The 14,943-nt window shown below is 37.5% G+C and overlaps 1 protein-coding gene across 45 annotated transcripts in view; it reads left to right on the top strand.

Annotated features, from left to right (window-relative positions):
- The window catches only part of LOC105468849 (discs large MAGUK scaffold protein 2), a 2,241,192-nt gene that overhangs the window by 2,016,410 nt on the left and 209,839 nt on the right, over positions 1-14,943 (top strand). For 4 of the 45 annotated variants that reach the window (XM_071075925.1, XM_011719283.3, XM_071075924.1 and 1 more), the window contains exon 1: positions 18-149. The exons of 39 other annotated variants lie outside the window; for them this stretch is intronic. The gene's annotated coding sequence lies outside the window, so the exon portion shown is untranslated. Of the gene's footprint in view, positions 1-17; positions 150-456; positions 477-14,943 lie in introns of those variants that run through there. 2 more of the 45 variants (XM_024788733.2, XM_024788734.2) reach the window with 2 other exon arrangements.

The raw sequence follows: 14,943 nt of genomic DNA, 5'->3' as shown, positions 1-14,943 counted from the left end.
GTTCCGCTAGTGAGTTCTGTCGGAGTCTTAGTTATAAAGGCAAGTGTGAACCGGACAGCAGACAGGAGAACCTGGCACCAAGGAGACGGAGAAGCTGCCTTTGGTGCCTCCTGCCTCCTCCCTGCTTTGTTCCAATAATTTTGTGCTCGGTAAGTTCCCTGGCTTTGCAGCTAATCGTTGTTGTTGAATAAGCTTGGCAAACCTACCCGTAGTTTGGAATATGCACTTGCTGTCAGAAGTGTGTGTCAGTGCTTGGGCTCCTGACAAATTCCACAATTTCCTTTTAACGAGCAAAATAGCTTAAAAGATGAAAGAAAACCCGATGAATCAATTATTCACCTTGATCCTTGGAAGGCTGCTTTCTTTGGTTGCTAAAGTTTCTCAGGTTTCATTCTATCAGTTTCATTTGTTGGGTGAGCTTTGAAAAGAACAAGTCTCTTTGTCACGAAATTGTTTTTCTTAGCTGCCAAAAGGAGGTATGTACAGGGTGGTTTGTCCATCCCCACCCCCCTAATTCACTCTCCTCAGCAATCGGCAAATCTTAAAACAGACCGTTTGCCTGGTAACCAGCTCCAACCGGGCTGAACCTGTGCAAGGCAAGATTCAAATTGCAATCTTTTGTGTGAACAGAACTGAGGGGCTGTGAATAATTGGCATTGTGGCGATTATTGTGAAACTCAGTATGGTGGTAGTCCTGCGTTTTGCCGGGATGGGATCAGAATCCAATGGGATTTGCATTTGGCATGCCTGTTGATGATGTGGGAGAGGGAGTGAAAGAAAAGACTAGATCGTTATGGAAAGAGCTGTACGATGTACCCGCAGGACGGACAAATGCAGAAGGCATGACTGCTGTATTTGCATGACTTGTGGCTGGCTATTTTCTCTAGTTTCATTGTCACTATTAACATTTACCTGAAGCTGCATTTCTGTCTCATCTGGGTGTGCTGCGGGTCCTTGCTCCAGGTCCTAGCTTCAGGCAGGATGTGTACTAACTCCTGGTCAGCTAACTATAGGAAGTCATTTCCTCTTCAGAAGGAAAGAGAAGTGAACGCTGTACCTTCTTAGACTCTCTGCTGTGTTGTTTTGCCTCTGTCCAAATCTCATGGAAACCAACAGCTTGACGTACTTTTTTTGCAATAGCAGATTTAACTGTGGTGTCATATGGCATATTATATATGGAGAGGAGTAACAAGGACATTTTTTTCAAATGTTTCAAGTGTGTCTGGCTTGTTGACATTCGCTTTATTTCACTGGCAAGTAGCTACTGTCTTCTAAACCCATAACTGTTTGTCCAAAGTGTTTACCTGCACACTATTGTAATTTCTCTTTACATGTAGAATCTGTAGATTTAACAAATGTCCTCTTTAACCTCAAAGAAAGCAACTCATTTTAGCATCTCTTTGAAAAAAAAGTATGCATTTTTTTCACCAAAGACTTAGCTTACTCTTTGCTTTATTTTTTGCATAAATATTTTGGTTATCGGCACCAGCACACTTCCAATGAAGTTATTTCTCCTTTCTTAGTATACTTTCTGAATATACCAAAAACTTGGCAGATTTAGAATATGGAATATATATTTTTTCAGGAACACTTTTTTTGTACATGCTTCTTTTGTCCATAAATAGCTTTTCCATATTTTCCATTTCTCTGAATAAGTTCTGCTTAAAGAGCAGAGGAGTGATGTATTATGGTTGGCACTTAGGGGTGTGTAACCTGAGACTTGGTTTCTAATCCACAAGCGGCTGCCCCACAAGGGGTCTGTAAAATGTCTTATGTTTGGCTCAAAGCTTATGGATAGAGCAATAATGATTAAGATAGGAAATTCAGCAAATCATCACAGATACAAATGAACATCTGTGTTTGATGCTCCAGCCAGCCGTGACATTTTGTAAAGCTTAGGTCACACAGCTGAAGGGTCCTAAAAGTGTTAATATATCTTAATGCCAAGAATAATGTAGTTGTATTTGTTGTAAAGTACCTTTGAGCTGTACTGTACATTAAATTTTTAAAAATTACATGCCAGACTCCATGGTTTATTTTACAGCAGTATCTGGGTTTTGATTCAGTGTGGTTTTATGGAAAAATAAACCTATGTACCAGTCTCAAAAACTGAACTTCTTCTCATTTGGCAGTGGTTTTTCCATTTTCTCCACCAACCCATGATAAACTCTATTTATAGCAACAAAAGAAAATTTAATATGAGTTATCCCCAATTAAATTTACAGCAAGACAAATATAAACTGTGACAAGAACCCTCTTACAGGGCATATACACACAAAACCATGTCTCTCAAACCAGGATTAAAAGCTAAAGAGGCAAATGTTAATTTTGCCTACGTGATACATATAATTTCCTTTGAGAGTGTAGGGAAGGTGGCAAAAAGGACAGGTTTAAAAGTGCTGTTCAAAGACCTGGCTCAGCAAGGTGTAAATGGAAAGGGGAAGGGTTTTGTGTCCCCAACCAAGTATTATTGTCTGCACCTCACGCTCTTTCTCTGTAAAATGGAGGAGGGGAAAATTAGGAGAATTAACCAAATTGATGATATAGGTAAAGCCAATAGTATACTGTTTAGCACAAAGCAATGTCCAATGAAAGGTAGTCATTGTTGTAAATTGTATTTTGTCAAATATATTAACTCATTTTGATAGATGTTGATTTTGAAAGAAATTTGCATGGTAAACAGGAAGATTATACAATTTTTCAAATTAACAAGATATACTTCTTATAACTAGATCATTTTGTGTTTTTGTTTTTATTTTGGAATCCTAGTAAAGACAGAGTTATTACCTTTCTGTTCACTTTTAACTAATTCCTAGAATAGTATCCAAAGTCCTTACATAATTATTTAAAGAATACATTTTATTTCCAATAGAGAACATGGAAATAAACTGATGCCAAATAACACATCATAGATTTGTACATTATTTGCCAAATAACAACTAGGCCATAATTCCAGCCCTGATGTTGTATTAAAATACCTGACAATACTAGTAAATATAGTTTATGATGTCCCAGGCACTATGCTAATGATTTTACATGCATTTTCTCATTTAACCTTCATCACTACCCTACCAGGTAGATCCTATTTTGCTTTCCATTATCAAATGAGGAACTGATAAAGAAAATTTTGTTTAAATATACTACTAATGTAAATTGGCATATAGCAGTGCTAGGATTTAAACCCACGCCTGTCTGATTTCAGGATCCACATGGTGACCAACATGTTGGAAGCATGCAATAGAGTTTGCCCAGCTCTTCACACTTCCATTTTGGGATCTTGGCCCCATATCTGCTTTGATTCCTCTCCTCATATGTTTAATCCCTCTCAGAGTTTAGGGAATATTTTAAAAATGAAGTTGGGGATTTCCTTGCTCCCACTTTTGGTCTATGCCAGTTAAGATCACATTCTCCTGAGCCATCTTTCCTATTCTTATCGAAGCATAAAATTTGGTATAAAAAATGAAACATAAAAAGGTCGTAAATCTACCAAATTCAAGGCAAGCTCTGAAAGTTACCCTAAATCAGTACCACCCTTTGAACTGAGCAAGTTTCCCTGTATCTCTGGCTTTAGAGAAGGCTGTAGGCCAAGAGGATGGGCTCTCTTAGATTTTGCTCTCTCCCCCTTCTGGATCATATTCAGGGTAAATAGGACTCAATAATTTTTTCCCCAAACATTCCTAAGCTCACTTTCAAGAGGTGTATGATGTGCCTCCCCACCCCCTGCCCCCAAGTCTGAGGGGAAACCAAGAGTCTTCTGTTTGCATGAGGGTAGGAAATAGGGCAAGGGATGGATGCTGTTAATCATTGCTTGCACTGATGAGCTGAGATGTCCACACATCTGCATGAAAGGTCTTTTGTGGTTCAGGAAGAAACTATGGAAAAGAAGAAGGGCTAGCCCAGGACTGGGAGTCTCTGCTTATGTTCTTGTTCTGGATCCCAAAAATATGAGTCAGCCTACCTTGAGTTGCAGAACATTTACTTATACTTCAGAGTAGTAAACTAAAATTCCAGTGGGTTGGTTTTCTGGGGATTTTGTATGTTTTTGCTTTTGACTTTTTTCCTCGATTAACCCAAAAGAAATCATTTGAAGAAGGAAATGGTCAAAACTGTGACGATCTCAGCTGCAAGGAAAGACATTGGCTTTTCTAGTTCAGAGGCATAGCCTTACTTTGGAAAACAATTTTAGGACTGGCTGGATTAAAACTGTCTGCCATGTGTCTTTTAGGGCACTTGGAAACAGTTGCTTGGAGAGACCCTAGCTAATTTCAGGTGTCCTTTCCTTATCTCTAGTTTTAAATCGCAATTGTAACACTTAGGGCAGAGGACTAATAGAAGGCTGCCTGAATGATCCAAGTGGAACCCTGTCGCACAGGGGAGGTTCCCCCTGTAGGAAGAGTCAAATCAAAGCAGAGATGGCTATCAATGACTTTGTGTGGCCTTATGCCATTACTATAGCCCCTTCTGTTTAGTGCATCATTCTCCCAATAGTTCCTTTTCATCTTATGTCATGTTGGAGACAAAGACACTCCTAAGGAAAATTAACAGCCAGGAGTTCTAAGCAACAAATCTTTGTGATTATTAAGAACTTTGAGGTTTGGGGGATTTTGTTTTTGTTTTTTAATGAAATGAAAGCTATTATGCAATTAACATGAATGATTTTTTTCCTTTTATTTGTGTTTCTTTTAGTATTATTTTCACAAAGTAGTTTTCTAGGTGGGAAGACAGAATGCATTGTTGGAAGTATTCCCTACTATTAAACCTTGCAAGTTTGCATTCCTTAGCTATAAAGCAAGTATAGCAATTCCTGTCTCACAGGACAGTTGGGAAGATGTAAATGAGATAACTTTATTTCCCAGTATTAGCTATGCTCTCATCCATATTAAAGTATCTGGCACAGTAAATACTTAATGCATAGTATGCCTACATTAAGTGTTCACCCAATCTGAAAATACAGTGGTTAAATTGATGACTCTGTGAAGACTAATGGGTGCCATATTTATTTTGCCTAGAAGAGTTGGTAGTAGAGATGGTGCAAAGAGATAACAAACAAACAAAAGCAAGACAAAGCATGCCTTTGGTGGTAGTATCTCCATTTTATTTTTAGTTTCTTCTTTATGTTTTATTTATCATTTGAACTTTTAATAAACATGAATCATTCACATAATCATAAGAAAAGGGAAAACACACTTTTAGGAAATTAGAGGAGAAAATAGCTGTTAGTATATTGTGAACATCTAACTCTGAAAGAGTCAAGCCAAATATAAAAAACTAAAATGCAAAATACTTGGGAAAGCCATGTGTTCTGGTCAGAATAATCCAGATTATCTTGCTTTGTTAGGTTGTTTTCTAGTTCATTTGTCTATTATTAGTTATTTATTAAGCACGGACCATGTGCCAAGTGTTCTGCTGGGTGATGAGATAACAAAGATGAAATACTTTAATCCCTGAACTCAAGGAATTTATAATCCAAGAGACATGGATAAATGAGCCCACAGTTGCAAGTGTGATTCCTTCTCAGCCATGACAGTAACAGATAAGGCTGCTTTCCATTGTAAGTAGTGTCAAGCTTGCAAAACAAAGTAGTTTTCTAGGAGGAAAGGCAGAATGCATTGTTGGAAGTGTTCCCCACTACTAAACCTTGCAACCTTGCTTTCCTTCACTATAAAGCAGGTATAGCAATTCCTGTCTCACAAGGCGGTTGGGAAGATGTAAATGAGATAACTTTATTTCCTGGTATAAGCTATGCTCTCATCCATATGAAATATCTGGCACAGTAAATACTTAACACATAGTATGCCTACATTAAGTGCTCACCCAATCTGAAAATACAGGGTTAAACTGATTACTCAAACTGACTTGCTCAACAAAGGGAATATATACTCACATTGGTGATGGTAACTTAAAAGTACATCAGTAAAGTCAGCTTCAAGAGGTCTGGTCCTGTAGCTTAGCTCACAATGTTGTCAAGAAATCCCTTTTGGTCCTGCCACACTGCCTGTCTTTGTGTTAGCTTCATACCAAGACTAATTGCCCTCATGGCCTCAGGACAGTTGCCAGTGGCTCCTAGACAACTTGTTTTCATAGTCACATCCGGCTAGAAAGAGATCCTGACAATGATTGCTAGAATTCACTTTGAAGAGACTGGCTTCTCTCCACCCCTGAACATGAGACCAAATCTCCAGCCCCATTCTAAAGCTTAAATAGGATAAAGACAGTCTCCCCAGGACATTATGAGTCCTTAACTGAAATTTGGCAGCTGTTGGCTGTTAGGATGGGATGGTGGTGGGGTAGGATGCTGGAAAAGAATCCAGCAGCCATCTATAACTTGTGAAATGTACAATACATAATGTACAAATATCTACTAGAGTTAGTACATAACATAATGGAATGAAGGCGAAGCATTTGATGGTGCATGTCCCTAAACTGGTTTCCAGGAAGAGTAGGAGTTTGCCAGGGGAGAAGAAAGAAGGAAAGGCTTTGAGGTAGCTAATGAAGTAATTGTTCAACTCACTGCCTATCTTTACATTGGCACTACTGCAGAAATCACCAGACAGCCAGAAGCCCTGTGCCCAGTAGAATAACGAACAGAAAACCTAGAGTATCAGTCTCACCAAAATTTGTTGTTAAATAATGACCATTGAGTTCTAAGCTAAACCACAGTCAAATGTTCTGATTCTTTACAATGTGGATACAGATCTGGAGTCAATCAATGTGAACTTTAAAATGTATGTTACCAGGCTCAAGAATTATAGTATTTTGAACAAAATCATCATCTTCTTCTTCTCCTTTTTACTTCTAATTAAACCTGCTCAGAGAAGATTAATGACTTATACAATAACTCAAGTGTATTTGGATTTTGATATCATGATGTTTGTAATGCTAAAAAATATGATAAGACAAATAAGAATATATTTTGGTACGTGTGTTTGCTATGTCACTTTGGAAATGAGACATAGAGTAAAAATTTCTCAACAAAATTTCAATGCTTCAAAGAAAAATTAGACTTCACTCTGATTTCTAGATAATTCAAAGTTTATATAATTCATAAGTTCTTCAGCCTTTGGCAGTAATCATCATTTCTTTCCACTGAGGAAGTAGAATACTTCCTTCATTAAGATTGTACTTAATGGGCTTGGTAATAGTTTTCCACTAAAATTCCTGACTCCAAATTTAATTAACTACACTTTGGATTGTTTTTCCACTTTTACAGCATAGAAGAGGAAGTGACAAAACCATTATTTACTTTCTATCACAAGCATGCTCATACAGTTCACAATTTTCTGTCATCCAAATGCAATGATTAAACATTCTTATTTCACTCATGAAGCTTGTCTCAGTGCTGTCAGTCCACCTACCTGGTGGGTATGCTCCTAAAATATTCATTTGTCTACCTAGCTTCATTCCAAAGAACAGAAAATAATAGCAATAAACAGAATCAAAGTATATTTCCTCTTGCCCCTTGCTTCTGGTGTATAAAATCTGTTCAGAAAATCTGTATCCAGGCATGGGTAAGTGCTCCCAACCCAGCTGTGTCAGTGAAGAGCCCAAGACTTCTGTTTTAACTCAGAAAACATGCTTGAGTCAGAGAAGGGTGCAGTGACCAGGTAGGAAATGCTTCCAGGGCACTGGCTTCTTCCTCTTCAGATTAGACAGTTCTCCAGTGCAGAGAAAGAAGCAACTAAAAATAGTGGAAGGGTGACAGATAATGTTTATTTAAAAGCACATATGTCACATAAGCATTAAAAGGTACCATTATTACCATGGCATAACTTCACTTCCCCATAGCACAAACCAGATAAAATCTTCTTTGTCTTGTTTTGTAGCTTCCTTGTACAAATAGAGAAACTGTTCCTTGGATGAATTTCTTACCTTATCAGTAAGTGTGTTGAGTTCCTGACAAATAGAGGATGCCAAAGAAGTATCAAAAATGCCAGCGCTAATATTCTGGCTGCAGGCAGTGCTTCTGCTTCTTAAAATATTGAAATATTTTCTTGTTAGTAAATAGCTTCTACCCTGGGCTCTTTGAGTGCTCCTCTCCAAGCTGCTTCAAACTGGAACCCCTGAATCCCTTCCCTAGGACTCTCACACATCTCCATGCTTGAGCAACTAAAGCATTAATACCTGGCACAGCTAGCTATAAATATTTTGACATCACTTCTATGTAACACTCATCTTATTTTTAAAGAACTTATGGCTACAATTAGGGAGAATAACATTTAGACACAGGAACAATGTGTAACTAAGTATTAGGATGTTTAAGACGGCCCTTTATGCGTTTTTAAAAAGTGGGTAAAGGAGATATTTGAGGTTGTCTGGAAAGACAGGTCAGGGATTTGGATAGGGCAGAGGTAAAGGAGTAAAAGACAATGGCAGAATGTACAATTTTAAAAATTCATTTACTTAACAAATAATAACAAAATTCTCTGTTTACTGCTGCTGTGTGCAAAGCACTGAATACATGTTATCTCATTTACTTCTCACAGTAGCACTATAAAAATAGAGGAGAAAATGATGCTTGGTCACCTAGTTGGAAAGTAGCAGGACAGCACATGTGATACCCACCATTTCCCACAATGTGCAAGACACTGTATTAGGTGCTTGAATATGAAGATGTATCTTTCTACTTGTATAGGCCAATAACAAACCCAAGGCAATACTGGCAGCCCCTTAATTGAATAAAAAAGTGCTAGTGGGTCTTCCATCATCAACAACATCATTTTAAAATATTACATGATAATGCGTTATTGTCTTGCTTCCTTCAGTTGCCCCACTAGCAGCATAAAGAGTAAAATGTGAGCCATAGGGTACTAGCTAAAATCATTATAATGTGATAATCTGATCTTCCAACATTAGTCTTCTCATGACCTTTTCATAACATAGGACATTAGAAAAAGCAATAAAACACACCGTCAAAATGATTAGCCTATTGACAAAGTGTTGCTTTCCATCTTTAAATGGAAACTGAAAGAGGAAGCCTATTAATGATTCCATGGCAAATATCCCTTTTTTTGAAAACTCTCCAGTTATGCCTTGCACAACAATGAGCATATGTTTGTCATGACTAAAAATTATTTGGAAAAATATATGTTTTTAGGCCAAAACGTAGGCATCATAGGCATTGCCTCATTTATTACTAAAATACCTCACAGAGAGATTTGTTTTGTTTTGTTTTGTTTTGTTTTGTTTTGTTTGACGGAGTCTTGCTCTGTCGCCCAGGCTGGAGTGCAGTGGTGTGCAGCTCACTGCAACCTCCACCTCCTGGGTTCAAGCGATTCTCCTGCCTCAGCCTCCCAAGTAACTGGGATTACAGGTGTGTGCCACCACACCTGACTAATTTTTTTTGTATTTTTAGTAGAGACGGGTTTCACCATCTTGGTCAAGCTGGTCTCGCACTCCTAACCTTGTGTGCACCCGCCTCGGCCTCACAAGGTGCTGGGATTACAGGTGTGAGCCACCACACCCGGCCTGAGAGTTTCTTGAAGGCAGGGATTTGATTTCATTCATCCCTATATGCCTAGCATCTCACATGATGCCTCAACGCAAACACACCAAAAATACTGGTTGATAAATGCCAGCTGATACATTCTTCAAAGGAGGATGGAGACAACATGAGAGAAAAGTGGGGAAGAATTTCTGAAGCTAAGCTAGAAGATGATACAGGAATTTACTAGATTTATAGAGAAGAGTATTGTTAGTACACTGAGCAATGTTCCCAAAATAAGTAAGTATGCTCACAGAGTTTGCATGTTTAAGAAAATCGAGGAGGCTGGGCACGGTGGCTCACACCTGTAATCCCAGCACTTTGGGAGGCCAAGGCGGGCAGATCACCTGAGGTCGGGAGTTTGAGACCAGCCTGACCAACATGGAGAAACTCTGTATCTACTAAAAATACAAAATTAGCCAGGTGTGGTGCCTGTAATCCCAGCCACTTGGGAGGCTGAGGCAGGAGAATGACTTGAACCCGGGATTCGGAGGTTGCGGTGAGCCAAGATGGTGCCATTGCAGTAGCCTGGGCAACAAGAGTGAAATTCCATCAAAAAGAAAAAGAAAGAAAGAAGGGGAAGAAAGGGAAGGAAGAAAAATCAAGGAAAGTCTCAATGTTTCTACAACATTTTTTCTCCTGGTGTCCCATTTCTCTAAATTTCCTTCCTTACTCCCCTCCCCTTTATTTGTCTAACCCTCCACTCATTCTTTAAAACTCAGGCTTCTTCAATAAATAATTGGCAAAGAAAAAAGAGATATAGGGGAAACACTTAAAAGTAACAAATTGTAAGCAATGAACATTTGTGTATTTCAATTCAAACAAAACAAATGGTAAAACAAATCATGACGATGAGACAGTTGGAGATTTGGACACCAATTACATATGTGGTGACAAGTTATTGGTAATATTTGAGATGTGATCATTGTATTGTGCTTATATTAAAAACAAGCACCCTTATCTTTTAGAGCTACACACTGACATATGCATGGGTGAAATTATTTGCCTCAAAATAATACAGGAGTGGGAAAGTGAGTAGGGATATTGACGAAACAAAAAATAAATAAGCATTATTTGTTTATTTATTGATTAATTGTCCTCCTGAAAGATGTTTCTCTTCCCTTCCTCCCCACCAGTTGGGACTTTCTTGCTATATCTCAAATACTCCCGGCTTATTTCTGTAACTACGTTTATCTTACTATATTATATTATAATTATCTGTTTTGGTGGATCTTATCACCAGAGGGAGCTCATTAGTAAGGACAGATTTTTCTTTGTCCTTCCATTGACTGCTAATAGGAGCGGCTCAATAGTATTGGATAGAAGGATGAAAAGATAAGTGAATGGATACAGACTCTACATAAGGATGTGTGATTCAAGCAGTGTGGGTTCCCCTTGATTTCCCCTACATTCATCTAATTCTTAAGAAACAAATCTCAATTTATGTTTTATATACTAAACAGCATTTGCTCACAACAGAAAGCCATAAATGCAGCAGTCTAATTAAAACTAGATAATTCACACATTTTCATTTAATATTAACAGAATACCGTGTTGCAGGGCCATGTTCTTAATTAGGATAAGACAGAATTGCACCAAACCCATTTAGTTGTCATAGTGATAAGGACGATATAAAGGAAAACATTTTCCTTGTGTTTAAAATTTTTTAAAATTAAATTAGGGTTATTTGAATCTACTTTTTAAATGTAACATTTACAAAGAAATGTACATATACACAGAAATACATACATCTATATATGTATTCATGAAGATGGAGTACACGTTCCATCAGACACAGCAGCCTAGAATGTTTCTTCATAGAAACAAAAGTTTGCCTCCTTTTTATTTTTAAGGAAAATATTTTAATCAAATCACTTCATGGTAGTATACTATAATTGGAAATATTAATTTATTTAGATTCCTTTCTACTGTTAACATGTACACACCCAAAAATTTGCTTGAGAAATAATTTGGGAATATATCTGTCCTTCAGAGTTCTTAGTTACCCATCCAGGAGCAATGCAATTAGATAAATGTATTAAAACATGCATGATGTTACCAAGAGAACCTGTTTAGCAGACCAGATGGAATTGCTGTTTTTTTTTTTTAAAGAAATGTCTTCATCTATGACAATACAATGAATTTTCTTACATCTTAAAATTTCATGAATATGTGCTTGTGAATGAGCCCAAAGGTGTTTGTTTTCTTCTGTGGTAGAGATAAAATTCCTGCTATTAAATTGCAAATAAGAACAACGTATACCAAAACCTATCATGGTGACCAAGAAGTATTGAGACTCAATATATAGAGTCACCAGTGATGGGTGTTTTTATTTCTGTATGTCCAGAACCTAGCCTTGGCCTAAAAACTGTGGGTGCTCGGTAAATGTTTGTTGACCTTTTTTCCTGCTTTCACCTTCTCCTATGAACCTTGTCACCTACTACCACAAGTATCCACTTTATTTGTAACATGTAGAAGAAGCCCAGAAATGACAAAAGCACATTAACTGGAGAAGATTCTATAGAGTTTGGCAAGACTCTTGAGAAATGCAGAGGTGAACTAGACATCTGTTTACCCCTAATCCTCACAGAACTCACTGGAATATTTATGATGCCTGTCCTCGGCTGGATAAGCTGGTTGAGTTAGGTAGATGTGATATTGCACCTCACACGGTATACATCACTGCCCTGAGAGCTAAGAGACCAAAGAATTTAAAGCGTAGCTATAAGATTAAAATTATTAACCCAGGAGGCGGAGCCTGCAGTGAGCTGAGATCCGGCCACTGCACTCCAGCCTGGGCGACAGAGCGAGACTCCGTCTCCAAAAAAAAAAAAAAAAAAAAAAGATTAAAATTATTTTCAGGTAATCATCTTTTCACCATTTGGGTCAAGATTTAGTTTTGAACTATCTTTCCCCTTAAATCGATAGCTCTTCCTTTGGCTTGCCCTAATGAGGAACTGCATAACTGCAAGTGTTTGCTCTTTCATTTACTGAATTATCTAGAAAGTATTCATTTAGTGCCTACTTTATGTTTAGCACTATTCTGGGTGCAGAGAAATACATGATGGCTTTTCATGTTTGTTTGTCTTAAATTTTTTCCTTTGTTTTCAAGGTTGGAAAGGTTGTCTGTTTCTCTTTATTTCAGGGCATAAACACCCTTGTGGTGCCTTCAAAATGGGGCCAAAATATAGCAATCAACATGAAAATAGTTAAACTTGAAAATCATAGGCCATTAAATTAAGGGTACAAATTACGCTTCGTTTTTAATTAAGTGGACCTAAGTTTGAAGGGTCAAGGGATCCTTCTGTTTATAAGTGGGTTGTATTCTTGTGTGAGCCTTAATTATGTATTGCATATCTATAATATATGTATACATTGGCATAGAAATGTACATGTACATAGAAATACATACATCTATATATGTATTTATGAAGAGTATACCTTGCAGCCTAGAAAGTTTCTTTATAGACCTTTCAGCAGAAACATACTCAGTATCAATTTGCTTTTATATATGGCCTTCTGAATTGAAAAGTTATTGCTAGAGGTGAGAATATTATTTTGCAGTAAATTAATAGAAATGAGTAACTTGGAAGAGTGTGAGTAGGGACAGGGGTTTCGTGAGGAGAGGGACCAGGTCTGTTTTGCCTACTACTATATTCCTAAGACCTAACATAACACTCTGCCTGGCACACAGTAGTAGGGTTCAGTGAATAAACAGATCAGTTAATGCAAGCTCAGGATTGGGAAAATATTTCACTAGAGGATTTTGATGGGCCAGGAGATTCTTTGGCCATAAAATAAAGAAGAAACTTTTGCTCCCTGGAGATTTCATTAAACTCAGCAAACATGTATTGCCTTCTAAGTTTTACCAGGGACTAGTAATTTGGTGCTGAGCTAATAACTGTTCCTGAGCTTTAGAAGCTCACAGTCTAGCGTAAAAACATATATATACACACACACATACATACATATACGTGTGTGTATATATACATATGCACACATATGTGTGTGTATATATAGTTTTTCTTCTATTTTATTGTAATTTAAATTACAATTATAGCATATGAGTACAATTATATTAGTGTTAAAAAAGTACAGAGGTAACCCAGAGAAAGGAGTGTTTACCTCTACTTAGTAGGGCTAGGGAAAACTTCTAATATCTCTGCAGTGTTTTAAAGAACCAAGGCTATCCCAGGTAGAATGAGCAGCCTATACAAAAGTATGGAGCTATGAAACAGCAAGATGTTACTGATAGCTTTTTTCTTAAGCTATAAAATGTGTTGTCTGTCTAGAGAAGAGTGTTAGATGAGCTTGGAGAGGAAGAAATGAAAATAGATTTTCTTGGCAAATTGACAACTGGATATTTTTATGTATCAGTCTGAAAGCCCTCCATTCTACCTCGTTTCTACATAAATCTGACCCTGCTTCAATATCCACCACGTCTGTGATGCCAGACATAGCCATTGCTTCCGTGAACATCAGCTTGAGCACCATCATTTTGTTTGGTTGGTTTCTTTGTTTTTGTTTCTGCCTTTTTTTTTTTTTCTTCATTTCCCCAGAAAATTGTAAAGTGACTGGCAGCCAGGAGCCATCATTTCCCTCTTCCTTTAATTTCTTTACATGATTAGTAGCAAGACCTAGACCAACTAGAAGGAAGTTAGCCACCTCTGGAGAGAACATCACTAATTTCCTTAGCATGGCTTTCTGAATTGAAAAGGAGTTTGAACAAGCTGGCTGCATTTTTGGACCAACTACCATGCTGAGACCTTTATATTCAGGTAATGAGTATTTGTGAAGCTCACATAAAATTCCTCCTTTAAGACTAGAAAATAAAAGTTCAATCCAAACCTTGGGATCGAGAGAAATAAAAACAGAATTGTTTACAAGTGAATGAGAAAATCTATTAACATCATGCCAGCTGCATATTCACAACCCTCCAGGAATGCATGTCAATCTGCATGTCATTTCCTTAGACAGCTATAATAAGCGTAGGTAGGACAGAGTTTGCTTACCATCATTAAATGGTAATAAGTCCATTTCAAAGGGCAAATGAATGAAAAATGCACTTGAAAACTTGTTGGATACACTAAGAAAAGGTTATCTAAACTTCATTGTAGACAGAAGACAAAAGCATATTTCAAGAAATTATTCCTTAAAATAAATCTCCTTTATTCATATTTTTATATATTTCATTGTCTTGGCTTCTGTCTATGAATACATGCAACTTTAATTATTCAAAGGCAAACACGCCTAAGTAAAGATAAAGTGTTGACTATACATCGCAGTTTGCCCAGGCCAGTTCCAGTGTATGCCTGGGTTTGGAGGAAGATCACAGACTGTTGGCAAATAGGGCTGGAATGAGAGTATGGTGTTGTTTAAGATCTGTTGGAGAGGGAATGAAAAGGACTTCATTCTTTCTCTGTATTTAGAGGTTGGATGAGAACTAGCGCAGAAGGCCAAAG

Source organism: Macaca nemestrina, chromosome 12, assembly GCF_043159975.1.
Source record: "Macaca nemestrina isolate mMacNem1 chromosome 12, mMacNem.hap1, whole genome shotgun sequence".
Taxonomy (NCBI): domain Eukaryota; kingdom Metazoa; phylum Chordata; class Mammalia; order Primates; family Cercopithecidae; genus Macaca; species Macaca nemestrina.
The sequence above is the reverse complement of the archived record's forward strand: the minus strand, read 5'-3'. Positions and strand labels throughout refer to the sequence as shown.